Raw genomic sequence first — 13,991 nt, forward strand, 5'->3', positions numbered from 1 at the left:
ACAATCATAGCATCGTTGTTTCATTGTAGTCCCCTGCCTGCACCAAGTCTGTGTTCTCTTCCACTTCCACTGTTGAGGCTCCTCCCCAAATACTGAAGCATGTGACATGCACCTTGAGGGTCCTCAACAGACAAAAGGCTTCAGTAAGCATCATTTAAACTCTCTGGTAGGGGCTTTTTGTAAAAAATGCCTAAAGGATGTGCCTTGCCACATAAGACCTATTGAAATGGTGAGAGAAATCGTAGCAAGTCTCCACCATCTAGTTCAGAGACATCTGAATATTACAGATACTGACTGGGGAAAGCTATTATGTAGGATACAGGTCATATTATCCTTGGTAAAAAATAAAGAAAATTAACTATTTTATTTAGCACTAGCTGAAGAGCCCAGCATTGCCCGGGCATAGTAACTAACTGTGATTAGTTATAACAAATTATAATGATTATATTTCACATAAAAACATTTTACATCATGTATTCAACACTACAGATTTGCAACACAAATTAACTAAATGATTACCCAAGTATTGATTGTATTTTATTTTCAACTCATTCAAGAGCCTTTTGATAAACAAGATGAACAGATTTTTGGCAGTTCCAGCTCTTGAACAGGCCACTTAAAGTTGACCATAAGAAAAGCATGGTCTCAATCTGCACATGCGTAGCCCACTGTGTTCTGAGGACCAGTGTGGGAATGCGCACAAGAAAAAAAATTGTTGCTGTTGAACATAGCAACGCTCCCTCACTGGTACAAGGAACACAACCGGTGACATTTTGTTGAAGCAAAAGTTTTTTTTTAACACAATATTAACACCTTAATGACTGCTGATATGACTTTTAACGGCAGCAGTTAAGGGGCCTTATTCCTCCTGCACCTCATGCTCCTTCTTTTTACATAGTCTCTTCTTGCACCTAACGCTCCTTCTTTATAAACAGCATTTTTCTGCAGCTGTCATGGTTTAGGGTAAACACAACGCACCAGCCCATTACCTTTATGCCAAGGATGAGCAACACTCCAAAATTAATATTAATCCCTTCATGACCCAGCCTATTTTGGCCTCAATGACCTGGCCGTTTTTTGCAATTCTGACCAGTGTCCCTTTATGAGGTAATAACTCAGGAACGCTTCAACGGATCCTAGCAATTCTGAGTTTGTTTTTTCGTGACATATTGGGCTTCATGTTAGAGGTAAATTTAGGTCGATAATTTCTGAGTTTATTTGTGAAAAAAATTGAAATTTGGCGAAAATTTTGAAAATTTCGCAATTTTCACATTTTGAATTTTTATTCTGTTAAACCAGAGAGTTATGTGACACAAAATAGTTAATAAATAACATTTCCCACATGTCTACTTTACATCAGCACAATTTTGGAAACAAATTTTTTTTTTCGCTAGGAAGTTATAAGGGTTAAAATTTGACCAGTGATTTCTCATTTTTACAACAAAATTTACAAAACCATTTTTTTTAGGGACCACCTCACATTTGAAGTCATTTTGAGGGTTCTATATGGCTGAAAATACCAAAAAGTGACACCATTCTAAAAACTGCACCCCTCAAGGTGCTCAAAACCACATTCAAGAAGTTTATTAACCCTTCAGGTGTTTCACAGCAGCAGAAGCAACATGGAAGTAAAAAATGAACATTTAACTTTTTAGTCACAAAAATGATCTTTTAGCAACAATTTTTTTATTTTCCCAAGGGTAAAAGGAGAAACTGGACCACGAACGTTGTTGTCCAATTTGTCCTGAGTACGCTGATACCTCATATGTGGAGGTAAACCACTGTTTGGTTGCACGGCAGGGCTCGGAAGGGAAGGAGAGCCATTTGACTTTTTGAATGAAAAATTGGCTCCAATCTTTAGCGGACACCATGTCGCGTTTGGAGAGCCCCCGTGTGCCTAAACATTGGAGCTCCCCCACAAGTGACCCCATTTTGGAAACTAGACCCCCCAAGGAACTTATCTAGATGCATAGTGTGCACTTTAAACCCCCAGGTGCTTCACAAATTATCCGTAAATATGAAAAAGTACTTTTTTTTCCCCAAAAAATTATGTTAGCCTCAATTTTTTCATTTTCACATGGGCAACAGGATAAAATGGATCCTAAAATTTGTTGGGCAATTTCTCCTGAGTACGCCGATACCTAATATGTGGGGGTAAACCACTGTTTGGGTGCACGGCAAGGCTCGGAAGGGGAGGCGCGCCATTTGACTTTTTGAATGGAAAATTAGCTCCAATCGTTAGCGGACACCATGTCGCGTTTGGAGAGCCCCTGTGTGCCTAAACATTGGAGCTCCCCTACAAGTGACCCCATTTTGGAAACTAGACCCCCCAATGAACTTAACTAGATGCATAGTGAGCACTTAAAACCCCCAGGTGCTTCACAGAAGTTTACAACGCCGAGCCGTGAAAATAAAAAATAATTTTTCTTTCCTCAAAAATGATTTTTGGCCCGGAATTTTTTTATTTTCCCAAGGGTAATAGGAGAAATTGGACCCCAAATTTTGTTGTCCAGTTTGTCCTGAGTACGATGATACCCCATATGTGGGGGTAAACCACTGTTTGGGCGCACGGCAGGGGTCGGAAGGGAAGGCACGCCATTTGACTTTTTGAATGGAAAATTAGCTCCAATCATTAGCGGACACCATGTCGCGTTTGGAGAGCCCCTGTGTGCCTAAACATTGGAGCTCCCCCACAAGTGACCCCATTTTGGAAACTAGACCTCCCAAGGAACTAATCTAGATGTGTGGTGAGCACTTTGAACCCCCAAGTGCTTCACAGAAGTTTAGAACGCAGAGCCATGAAAATTAAAAATAATTTTTCTTTTCTCAAAAAAGATTTTTTAGCCCACAATTTTTTATTTTTCCAAGGGTAACAGGAGAAATTGTACCCCAAAAGTTGTTGTCCAGTTTCTCCTGAGTACACGGATACCTCATATGTGGGGGTAAACCACTGTTTTGGCACACGTCGGGGGTTCGGAAGGGAAGTAGTGACGTTTTGAAATGCAGACTTTGATGGAATGCTCTGCGGGTGTCAGGTTGCATTTGCAGAGCCCCTGATGTGCGTAAACAGTAGGAACTCCCCACAAGTGACCCCATTTTGGAAACTAGACCCCCAAGGGAACTTATCTAGTTGTGTGGTGAGCACTTTGAACCCCCAAGTGCTTCACAGAAGTTTATAACGCAGAGCCGTGAAAATAATAAATGTGTTTCCTTTCCTCAAAAATATTTTTTTAGCCCAGAATTTTTTAATTTTCCCAAGGGTAACAGGAGAAATTTGACCCCAAAAGTTGTTGACCAGTTTCTCCTGAGTATGCTGATACCCCATTTGTGGGGGTAAAACACTGTTTGGGCAGATGCCGGGGCTCAGAAGGGAAGTAGTGACGTTTTGGAATGCAGACTTTGATGGATTGGTCTGCAGGCATCATGTTACGTTTGCAGAGCCCCTGATGTGCCTAAACAGTAGAAACCCCCCACAATTGACCCCATTTTGGAAACTAGACCCCCCAAGGAACTTATCTAGATGTGTGGTGAGCACGTTCAACCCCCAAGTGCTTCACAGAAGTTTACAACGCAGAGCCGTGAAAATAAAAAATAATTTTTCTTTCCTCAAAAAAGATGTTTTAGCAAGCAATTTTTTTTATTTTCACAAGGGTAACAGGAGAAATTGGACCCCAATATTTGTTGCCCAGTTTGTTGTGAGTACGCTGATACCCCATACGTGGGGGTAAACCACTGTTTGGGCGCACGTCAGGGCTCGGAAGGGAAGTAGTGACATTTGAAATGCAGACTTTGATGGAATGGTCTGCGGGCGTCACGTTGCATTTGCAGAGCCCCTGATGTGCCTAAACAGTAGAAACACCCCACAAGTGACCGCATTTTGGAAACTAGATGCCCCAAGGAACTTATCTAGATGTGTGGTGAGCATGTTCAACCCCCAAGTGCTTCACAGAAGTTTACAATGCAGAGCCGTGAAAATAAAAAATCATTTTTCTTTCCTCAAAAAAGATGTTTTAGCAAGCAATTTTTTATTTTCACAAGAATAACAGGAGAAATTGGACCCCAATATTTGTTGCCCAGTTTGTTGTGAGTATGCTGGTACCTCATATGTGGGGGTAAACCACTGTTTGGGTGCACGTCAGGGCTCAGAAGGGAAGTAGTGACATTTGAAATGCAGACTTTGATGGAATGGTCTGCGGGCATCACGTTGCATTTGCAGAGCCCCTGATGTGCCTAAACAGTAGAAACACCCCACAAGTGACCCCATTTTGGAAACTAGACCCCCGATGGAACTTATCTAGATGTGTGGTGAGCACTTTCAACCCCCAAGTGCTTCACAGAAGTTTATAACGCAGAGCCGTGAAAATAATAAATAATTGTTCTTTCCTCAAAAATTATGTTTTAGCAAGTAATTTTTTATTTTTGCAAGGGTAACAGGGGAAATTGGACCCCAACAGTTGTTGCCCAGTTAGTCCTGAGTATGCTGGTACCCCATATGTGGGGGTAAACCACTGTTTGGGCGCACGATGGGGCTTGAAAGGGAGGGAGCACCATTTGACTTTTTGAACGCAAGATTGGCTGGAATCAATGGTGGTGCCATGTTGCGTTTGGAGACCCCTGATGTGCCCAAACAGTGGAAACCCCTCAATTCTAACTTCAACACTAACCCCAACACACCCCTAACCCTAATCCCAACTGTAGCCCTAACCCTAATCACAACCCTAACCCCAACACACCCCTAACCACAACCCTAACCCCAACACACCCGTAACCCTAATCCCAACCCTAACCCTAATCCTAACCCTAATCCCAACCCTAACCCTAATCCCAACCCTAACCACAACTGTAACCCCAACACACTCCTAACCCTATCCGTAACCCTAACCACAAGCCTAATCTTAACCCTATTTCCAACCCTAGCCCTAATTCCAACCCTAACTCTATGTGCCCACGTTGCGGATTCGTGTGAGATTTTTCCGCACGATTTTTGAAAAATCTGCAGGTAAAAGGCACTGCGTTTTACCTGCAGATTTACAGTGGATTTCCAGTGTTTTTTTGTGCGGATTTCACCTGCGGATTCCTATTGAGGAACAGGTGTAAAACGCTGCGGAATCCGCAGAAAGAATTGACATGCTGCGGAAAATACAACACAGTATTTCTGCACAGAATCCGCTGCGGATCCGTGGCCAATCCGCTGCGGATCTGCGGCCAATCCGCTGCGGATCCGTGGCCAATCCGCTGCGGATCCACAGCCAAATCCCGACTGTGTGCACATGCCCTAACCCTAACCCTACCCCTAACCCTACCCGTACCCCTAGTTCTAACCCTAGTTATAACCCTAACCCTAGTGGAAAAAGAAAAAAAAATATTTTCTTTTTTATATTATTGTCCCTACCTATGGGGGTGATAAAGGGGGGGGTCATTTACTATTTTTTTTATTTTGATCACTGTGATAGGTTTTATCACAGTGACCAAATTATATCTGGAACGAATCTGCCGGCCGGCAGATTCGGCGGGCGCACTGCGCATGCGTCCGCCATTTTGGAAGATGGCGGCGCCCATGGAGAAGACGGATGGACACCGGGAGCCTCGGTAAGTATAAGGGGGTGGAGATCGGGGCACGGGGGGGGCGTCGGAGCACGGGGGGTGGCATAGGAGCACGGGGGGAGCGGACAGGAGGACGGGGGAGCGGAGCACAAGACGGAGGGGAGCAGACCACAGATCGGTGGTTTGGGGGGGCGATCGGTGGGGTGGGGTGGGGTGGGGTCACATCAGTGTTTCCAGCCATGGCCGATGATATTGCAGCATAGGCCATGGCTGGATTGTAATATTTCACCAGTTTTTTAGGTGAAATATTACAAATCGCTGATTGGCAGTTTCACTTTCAACAGCCAATCAGAGCGATCGTAGCCACGGGGGGGTGAAGCCACCCCCCCTGGGCTGAAGTACCACTCCCCCTGTCCCTGCAGATCGGGTGAAATTGGAGTTAACCCTTTCACCCGATCTGCAGGGACGCGATCATTCCATGACGCCACATAGGCGTCATGGGTCGGATTGGCACGGGTTTTCATGACGCCTACATGGCATCAAAGGTCGGGAAGGGGTTAACATACAATCCATCCACCTATTGCACCTCCCGTTCGGCCATATCGCAAGTCACAATGGAGAGTGACAAAATCCTATATGCAGTCTTGTGTAATACATATTACCTGGATATGCCTGCCGGTTCACCCGCCTCGTGGCATGCTAGACCTCAACTACCCCGACGCGCGTTTCGCATCTGCTTCCTCCTGGGGCATATCCAGGTAATATGTATTACACAAGACTGCATATAGGATTTTGTCACTCTCCATTGTGACTTGCGATATGGCCGAACAGGAGGTGCAATAGGTGGATGGATTGTACTGTAGTTTTGGCTGATTTCTCATGTGTTTGGGTGGATTCGCCCATATATATAGCGGAGGAATATACTCTCCTCGGGACCTGGTTCCTGGTATAGGGAATAAACATTATGCATTGGCACCTTTGTATGCCTTTGTCTTAAGGCCAGTAGTCTGCATTGTCACTTTAAAAATAGGATATCGGCTGTAGTATTGAGGGGGAAGATATGGAATGAGAATAATTGTGTCTGGAAAGTAAGTATTATGCATTGGCACCTTCATGTGATGTGGCCTTTAGGCTATTAGTCTGCACTGTCACTTTACAAATAAGGTTTTTACTGCAGTACAGAGGGTGACAGGTAAAGGATTGCCTTGGATTATTGTACTATACAAACCATTTTGGGTTTAGATTGATGTATATGCAATGAAATAAGACTTATTTTGTCTGGATGTGCGCCTCCCTTCTTTCGCTGACCTCTGGCATGTTATTACTATTTCTGATTTTGAGGCACTAATTTTAACTGTGTGTTCTGTTTGTGTGTTAATAAAGGCATTTTTCGGATTTAAAAAGCTTCATGACTATGTGGAGTTTAATAACTCTAGTGTCAGTATGTTAATAGCTGTCATGGTTTGCCTAGCTTGTGGGAAAAGGTAGGTTTAGGGCTAATCTGGATGGCCTCATTCTGGGATTCTGGGAGGCTTCTTATAGCCTCATTGTGGGTCCGTTCCTTGTCGCTTATACTCTGACCCTTGGCTGAGTGTGTCTGACCCTGTTGCACCTTTGCCAGTGCCTGTGTTACGCTTCGTCTGTCTGGTTCTGATTTGGCTGTGTCCCTGTTACGAGTTTTGCCTGCCTCTTTTGTACTGCGCTGACCTCTCTGTGTATGACCTCTTGGATACGTCCTGACTACCCTCTGCCTGCTTCTCTTGTACTGTGCTGCCCTCTCTGTGTGTGATTCCTTGGCTACGTTCTGACTATCCGTTCTGTTTTTGCCCCTTGATAACTTTGTCCCGTAGTTATCCATCTAGGAGTTTTCCTTCTTCTAGCTCTCCAGAGTTAGGCCACACCCCAGAAGTCACGTGCTTCAGGTCCTGTTTGTCTGAATCACACATCTTCATCGCTGCTGCCCTGCCCCACAGGTATCTTTGGGCACAGTTTCTTTACTCAGAACACGCACATTGGCTCAGTTAGCAAGTGCAGTGCGGTGTTCCTGACAGCAGCACAGCTTTTATCCTTTATAGTCGCCTCATCTGGCAGCACCTCACACTCCTCCTCCATATACAATCGGAAACAATTGATCCCGAGAGACATTGCACTAATTGCAATAAAGCATATCGTATACACAGCCTACTTTTTCCGCAACACCACACTTTTCTCCTTTAGACCTCGTTCACACATTATTTGGTCAGTATTTTTACCTCAGTATTTGTAAGCTAAAACTTTAAATACTGAGGTAAAATACTGACCAAATACTGAACGTGTGAATGTGGCCTTATACACAGCCTCCACCTGCAGTGCCTCACTCTTCTCTATACACAGCCTCATACTGCAGCACCTCACTTCCCTTATTTTCCCATCACCCCTCTCATTTTCCCCCTCTCATCTCTCATTTTCCCCTTACTCCTCTCATTTTCCCCCTCACGCCTCTTTTTCCCCCCTCACATCCGTCATTTTGACCTCACACCTGTCATTTTCCGATTACTTCACTATTTTCCCCTCACTCCTCTCATTTTCCACTCACACCTCTTCATTTTCACCTCACACCTCTCATTTTCCCCTCAATTAACTATTTTCCCTACACTCCACTATTTCCCCTCACTCCTCTCATTTTCACCTCACTCTTCTCTTCCCCTCACACGTGCACAGCAACTTCCTGTTATGAGCACAGCGGTGTAATCCATGAGGCTCCTCCCTTTCCCTTGATGTCATGCCTCACAGGAGCAACTCCATTCTAGACACAGCGGAGCTAGATGTGGCCTGTGCCTGTCGCGCACTGATACACTGATAAAGGTGGTGGCCCTGATTTTAGCTCACAGTGGCTGGTGTTGTGAACTCTATTTTTGGGCTCCCTCTAGTGGTCACAAGCGGTACTGTGTAGTGTTGTCTTTCTGCAGGTTGGCAGCATCAGCTGGTTCGTTATCCTTGGTTGGTTTCCTATTTAGCTCACCTGGATACTCAGTTCCTTGCCTGCTCTCAATGTATTCAGTGCTCTTCAGATTCCTTGTGACTACCTTGCTCCCAGTCTCTCCAAGACAAGCTAAGTTTTTGTTTGTTTATTTTTTGATTATCAGCATTCATCATGTTTCTTGTCCAGCTTGCTAAAATGTGATTTCCTCGCTTGCTGGTTGCTCTAGGGGACTGAGTTTCTCCCCCCACACCGTTAGTTGGTGCGGGGGTTCTTGAAATCTCAGTGTGGATATTTTGTAAGGGTTTTTTACTGACCGCACAGACCCCTTTTCTATTTTCTGCTATCTAGTATTAGTGGGCCTCATTTGCTGAATCTGCTTTCACCCCTGTGTATGTGCCTTCCTCTTACCTCACCGTTATTATTTGTTGGGGGCTTCTATATCTTTGGGGATTATTTCTCTGGAGGCAAGTGAGGTCTTTCTTTCTCTCTAGGGGTAGTTAGTTCCTCAGGCTGGCTCGAGACGTCTAGGATTTTAGACACGTTCACCGGCTACCTTTAGTGTGTTGGATAGGTTCAGATTTGCAGTCAGTCCAGTGTGCCAACTCTCTAGAGCTTGTCCTATGTTTTGTTACTTAGCTGGAGTATTTTGTGATCCTCAACCACTAAGGATCATAACAGTAGAGCAGGCCAAAAAGTGTTTAATGCATCGCAGAAGTGGGATAAAAAGAAGACCTGAGTACATTTTTTTTTTTTCCTCCCGCTTTTCCTTTGCTGCAGTCTGTTTAGCTTCTTTCATCCCCTTGAACTCTGGGTGGTTTTGAGCTCAGCTGCAGACATGAATGTTCAGACTCTGGCTTCTAGTGTGGATCATCTTGCTGCACGGGTGCAAAGTATTCAGGATTTTGTTATTCATAGCCCTATGTCTGAACCAAAAATACCCATCCCTGAGTTGTTTTCTGGAGATAGATCTAGGTTTCTACATTTTAAGAATAATTGTAAGTTATTTCTATCTCTGAGACCTCGTTCCTCTGGTGATTCCCCTCAGCAAGTTAAAATTGTTATCTCCTTGTTACGTGGTGACCCTCAAGATTGGGCTTTCTCTCTGGCGCCAGGAGTGTTATGATCCCTAGTGGCTGAGGATCACAAATAGATCAGCAAGTGATTAAACTAAGGACGAGCTCTAGGGAGATGGTAACTGGACTGATCGCAAATCTGAACCTATCCAAAACAACTAGAGGTAGCCGGTGAACGTGCCTAAATAATTCCTAGACGTCTCGAGCCAGCCTGAGGAACTAGCTACCCCTAAAGAGAAAGAAAGACCTCGCTTGCCTCCAGAGAAATAATCCCCAAAGATATAGAAGCCCCCAACAAATATTAACGGTGAAGTAAGAAGAAGGCACATACATAGGGATGAAATCAGATTCAGCAAAAGAGGCCCACTAGTACTAGAAAGCAGAAAATAGAGCAGGGGTCTATGCGATCAATAAAAAACCCTTACAAAATATCCATCCTGAGATTTCAAGAACCCACATACCAACTAACGGTGTGTGGGGAGAAACTCAGCCCACTAGAGCAACCAGCAAGCGAGGGAATTACATTTTAGCAAGCTGGAACAGAAAACATGATAAACACTGCTGATCAAAAAATGAGCAAACAAAACTTAGCTTATCCTGGATGGACTGGGAGCAAGGTAGTCAGAAGGAATCTGAGTAGCACTGATTACATCGACAGCCGGCAACAAGTGGAAGTAAAACAGAGCTATATAGGAACCTCCCAGAGGATAACGAACCAGCTGATAGCCAGAGACCAGCAGGATAACAGGCAAAGCCACCAGGGGGAGCCCAAAGCAAAAGTCACACCATACCACCAGTGACCACAAGAGGGAGCCTGAACACAGAGTTCACAACACAGGAGATCCTGCATTGCTTAATGTAGATGCATTTTTTCTGGCTCTTGGACTGCTTTATGAGGAGCCTAATCTTGAGAATTAGGCAGAAAAAGCGTTGCTGGCTATCTCTCAAGGTCAGGATGAAGCAGAGGTGTATTGTCAAAAATTTCGGAAATGGTCGGTGCTTACTCAATGGAATGAGTGTGCCCTGGCTGCAAATTTCAGAGAAGGTCTTTCTGAGGCCGTTAAGAATGTTATGGTGGGGTTTCCCACCCCTACAAGTCTGAGTGATTCTATGGCTTTAGCCATTCAGGTTGATCGGCGTTTGCGGGAGCGCAAATCTGCTCATCCTTTGGCGGTATTTTCTGAACAGAGACCTGAGTCTATGCAATGCGACCGAACTATGACCAGAATTGAGCGACAAAGTCATAGACGTTAAAATGGGTTGTGCTTTTACTGTGGTGATTCTACTCATGTTATCTCAGCATGCTCTAAACGCTTAAAAAAAATCGCTAAACCTGTCACCATTGGTACTATGCAGCCTAAATTTATTTTGTCTGTTACTTTGATTTGTTCTTTGTCGTCCTACCCGGTTATGGCTTTTGTGGATTCGGGTGCTGCCCTGAATCTGATGGATTTGTCGTTTGCCAGGCGCTGTGGTTTTGTCCTGGAGCCTTTAGAATTTCCCATTCCTCTGAGGGGAATTGATGCTATGCCATTGGCTGAGAATAAGCCTCAGTATTGGACGCAAATGACCATGTGCATGACTCCCGTACATCAGGAGGTGATTCGCTTTCTTGTTCTGCATAATTTGCATGATGTTGTCGTTTTGGGTCTGCCATGGCTGCAGGCTCATAATCCAGTTTTAGATTGGAAAGCAGCTATGTCTGTGTCAAGTTGGGGTTGTCAGGGAATTCATGGCGATGCTCCGTTGGTGTCTATTGCTTCTTCCACTCCTTCTGAGGTCCCTGAGTTTTTGTCTGACTACCAGGATGTATTTGATGAGCCCAGGTCCAGTGCCCTGCCCCCTCATAGGGATTGTGACTGTGCTATAAATTTAATTCCTGGTAGTAAATTCTCTAAGGGACGACTTTTTAATCTGTCTATACCAGAGCATGCCGCGATGCGGAGTTATATAAAGGAGTCTTTGGAGAAGGGACATATTCGCCCATCCTCTTCCCCTCTTGGTGCAGGATTTTTTTTTGTGGCCAAGAAGGACGGTTCTTTGAGACCTTGTATAGATTATCGTTTTCTGAATAAAATCACAGTCAAATTTCAGTATCCTTTACCACTATTGTCTGATTTGTTTGCTCGGATTAAGGGTGCCTGTTGGTTCACCAAGATAGATCTCCGTGGTGCGTATAATCTTGTGCGTATTAAGCAGGGAGATGAATGGAAAACAGCATTTAATATGCCTGAATGCCATTTTGAGTACTTGGTGATGCCTTTTGGACTCTCTAATGCTCCTTCTGTGTTTCAGTCCTTCATGCATGACATCTTCCGAGAATATCTGGATAAATTTATGATTGTTTATCTGGATGACATTTTGGTCTTTTCTGATGATTGGGAGTCCCATGTGAAGCAGGTCAGGATGGTGTTTCAGGTCCTGCGTGCTAATGCTTTATTTGTGAAGGGCTCAAAATGCCTCTTCGGAGTACAGAAGGTCTCCTTTTTGGGTTTTATTTTTTCTCCTTCTACTGTGGAGATGGACCCAGTCAAGGTCCAGGCTATTCATGACTGGACTCAGCCCACGTCTGTTAAGAGTCTTCAGAAGTTCTTGGGTTTTGCTAATTTTTACCGTCGTTTCATCGCTAATTTTTCTAGCGTGGTTAAACCTTTGACGGATTTGACCAAGAAGGGTCCTGATGTTACTAATTGGTCTCCTGCGGCCGTGGAGGCCTTTCGGGAGCTGAAGCACCGGTTTTCTTCAGCTCCAGTCTTATGTCAGCCAGATGTCTCTCTCCCCTTCCAGGTCAAGGTTGATGCGTCTGAGATTGGAGCAGGGGCTGTTTTGTCGCAGAGAAGCTCTGATGGCTCTGTGATGAAGCCATGTGCTTTCTTTTCAAGAAAGTTTTCGCCTGCCGAGCGGAATTATGATGTTGGTAATCGGGAGTTGTTGGCTATGAAGTGGGCATTTGAGGAGTGGCGACATTGGCTCGAAGGTGCTAAACATCGCGTGGTGGTCTTGACTGATCACAAAAATCTGATTTACCTTGAATCTGCCAAGCGCCTGAATCCTAGACAGGCTCGTTGGTCGTTGTTTTTCTCCCGTTTCAACTTTGTGGTCTCATACCTGCCTGGTTCGAAGAACGTGAAAGCTGATGCACTTTCTAGGAGTTTTGTGCCTGACTCTCCGGGAGTTTCTGAGCTGGCTGGTATTCTCAGAGAGGGAGTGATTTTGTCTGCCATTTCCCCATATTTGCGACGAGTGCTGCAGAAATTTCAGGCGGATAGACCTGACCGTTGTCCACCAGAGAGACTGTTTGTCCCGGAGAGATGGACCAGCAGAGTTATTTCCGAGGTTCATTCTTCGGTGTTGGCGGGTCATCCTGGGATTTTTGGTACCAGAGATTTGGTTCCTCTATTTTTTCAGAATGTGGTTCGCTTGCACGGCATTCCTGAAAATATTGTGTCTGATAGAGGATCCCAGTTTGTGTCCAGGTTTTGGCGGACTTTTTGTGCTAAGATGGGCATTGATTTGTCTTTTTCATCAGCCTTCCATCCTCAGACTAATGGCCAAACCGAGCGAACTAATCAGACGTTGGAAACTTATTTGAGATGTTTTGTTTCTGCTGATCAGGATGATTGGGTGACTTTTTTGCCATTGGCCGAGTTTGCCCTTAATAATCGGGCTAGTTCTGCTACTTTGGTTTCGCCTTTTTTCTGCAATTCTGGTTTCCATCCTCATTTTTCCTCGGGTCAGGTTGAGCCTTCTGACTGTCCTGGGGTGGATTCTGTGGTGGATAGGTTGCAGCAGATTTGGAACCATGTGGTGGACAATTTGAGGTTGTCACAGGAGAAGGCTCAGCGCTTTGCCAACCGCCGCCGCGGTGTGGGTCCCCGACTTCGTGTTGGGGATTTGGTGTGGCTGTCTTCTCGGTATGTTCCTATGAAGGTCTCCTCTCCTAAATTCAAGCCTCGCTTCATCGGTCCTTATAAGATCTTGGAAATCCTTAACCTGGTGTCTTTTCATTTGGATCTCCCAGCATCGTTTGCCATTCATAATGTGTTCCATAGGTCTTTGTTGCGGAGGTATGTGGTACCTGTGGTTCCTTCTGTTGAGCCTCCTGCTCCGGTGCTGGTCGAGGTTGAATTGGAGTACGTGGTGGAGAAGATTTTGGATTCTCGTATCTCTAGACGGAGGCTTCAGTATTTGGTTAAGTGGAAGGGCTATGGTCAGGAGGATAATTCCTGGGTTGTCGCCTCTGATGTTCATGCGGCCGATTTGGTTCATGCCTTCCACGCGGCTCATCCTGATCGCCCTGGGGGTCTTGATGAGGGTTCGGTGACCCCTCCTCAAGGGGGGGGTACTGTTGTGAACTCTATTTTTGGGCTCCCTCTAGTGGTCACAAGCGGTACTGTGTAGTGTTGTCTTTC

At 45.0% G+C, this 13,991-nt stretch overlaps 1 long non-coding RNA gene across 1 annotated transcript in view; it reads right to left on the reverse strand.

Annotated features, from left to right (window-relative positions):
• LOC143784541 (uncharacterized) overlaps positions 1–13,991 on the reverse strand; it is a 549,109-nt gene that overhangs the window by 34,413 nt on the left and 500,705 nt on the right. The window lies entirely within an intron of this gene.

Source organism: Ranitomeya variabilis, chromosome 1 (genome assembly GCF_051348905.1).
Source record: "Ranitomeya variabilis isolate aRanVar5 chromosome 1, aRanVar5.hap1, whole genome shotgun sequence".
Lineage (NCBI taxonomy): Eukaryota > Metazoa > Chordata > Amphibia > Anura > Dendrobatidae > Ranitomeya > Ranitomeya variabilis.